The 1,616-nt window shown below is 50.3% G+C and overlaps 1 protein-coding gene across 1 annotated transcript in view; it reads left to right on the top strand.

Moving 5' to 3' along the window:
* Otub1 (OTU deubiquitinase, ubiquitin aldehyde binding 1) overlaps nt 1-1,616 on the top strand; it is an 8,626-nt gene that overhangs the window by 319 nt on the left and 6,691 nt on the right. The gene's annotated exons all lie outside the window — the stretch shown is intronic.

Here is a 1,616-nt window from a genome sequence, read left to right as displayed (position 1 = left end):
CTCCTCCCAGTGCCCGGGCTCTCGGCGCAGGCCACACTCGCGAGGCCCTGAACCCGACCGCCTCGCGCCTTGCTGTCAGGAGGAATCCGAGGTCAGGTCCAGCAGACTGCATCCGCCGGACGGCTTGGGAGGCCTGGGTCTGCCCTTGGGGCTGCGACGTCCTTTTTAGGTGTAGCTCCCCATCCTGGCCTTGCAACCCCTCTGTACCTGCTTAGGCCTTGATTTTTTAAACCCCTGAGATGAATCTTTCAAAAATGCCCCCGCTCTCATTTTCTGCCTGAGTTGGGCCCTGGGGACTGAGTAGTTCACCTGGGAGGGCAAGACAGCACTGTTGTAGGGGATGGGGTCGAGGCTTGGCAAAGAATCCGGGATGGTCAGACCCAAGAGGATTGACCTTAAAAGTCTTTCAGCCCACACACCCCACCCTAAGGAGGGAAACTCAGGCACCTGTTACGGACTTGTTTAGGATCACATATATTCTCATCTAGATCGTATAGATACATACATGAAAGAGGCAGGCTGGGTGTAGTGGCACACACTTGTAATCCCAGCTCAGGGGAGGCCGAGGCAGAAGGCCTGTGAATTCGTCGCCAGCCTGGGTAACAGCAAAATCCTGTCTCAGCAGAATAAAACACACCCACCAGGGCTAGAATTTAGGTTTCCTATTCCCTCCCCGATGGCTGCCCAGGTGAGGGTACACAGACCTGCCCAACTCATTTATTATTCTAGAAGACTCGTAGGTGCTACTTACTGTCATGAGTACCATGATATATCAGTGCAGTGATGAAGGTAGTGGTGTTATCCCCATTTTGCAGTTGTAGAATGGGCTCTGCAGTGAGGTAGCAGAAGTGCTGTGGTGTAGGTCACAGGTTGGAATCTGACAAATGTAAGGATTTTTGTTTTTTAAGACAGGGTCTTGCTATGTAGTTCAGGGTGGCCTTGAACTCATTATTAGCCCCGGCTGGCTTTGACCTCACAGCAATCCTGCCTCAGCCTCCTAAGTGCTAGGGTCACAGACATACACCCCTATGCCTGGCTACAAATCTGAGTTTGACCACAGTCCTTTACTAGTTTGAGCTTGGGCAGGTTATTTCCTCTCTTGGTATTTGTTTTGTCCTTTGCAAAATAGACATCATTAACAATACCCGGGACTGCTGAAAGATGAAGGGCGTCCTCTCTCAAGTGCTGCTCTAGGGTGTTCTCATCCAGCTCTGTAATCCACCTTCTCATCTTACTTTCCCCAAGAGATGACCCCACCCCCACTCTACCCCAGAGCCTTCCCAGACTGATGGGAAGTGATGTTAAAAAGCAAAGAAGGAAGTGTCAGAGCTGGGAAAACATACTTTGGGAAGTTAATCACCTTTACCCCCATCTTTTTTTTTTCAGTGCTGGGATTTGGACCTAGGTCCTATGCAACATGTTAAGCAAATGCATGATTTGTCACTGAACTACACTTCCAGTCCCCCCGCCACCAACTTTGAGACAGGGTCTCACAGCATCGCCCAGTGGTGATCTCTAACTCCTGGCTCCTGGGTTTCATCTTCCTGAGTAGCTGGAACTACAGATGTGCCACTGCACTACACTATGCGCTCGCTCTCTTTTTTTTTTTTTTTTTT

Source organism: Fukomys damarensis, unplaced genomic scaffold, assembly GCF_012274545.1.
Source record: "Fukomys damarensis isolate Sample0158 unplaced genomic scaffold, DMR_v1.0_HiC HiC_scaffold_27, whole genome shotgun sequence".
In the NCBI taxonomy this organism is placed as follows: domain Eukaryota; kingdom Metazoa; phylum Chordata; class Mammalia; order Rodentia; family Bathyergidae; genus Fukomys; species Fukomys damarensis.
Note: the sequence above shows the minus strand (reverse complement) of the source record. Positions and strands in the feature narration are given on the sequence as shown.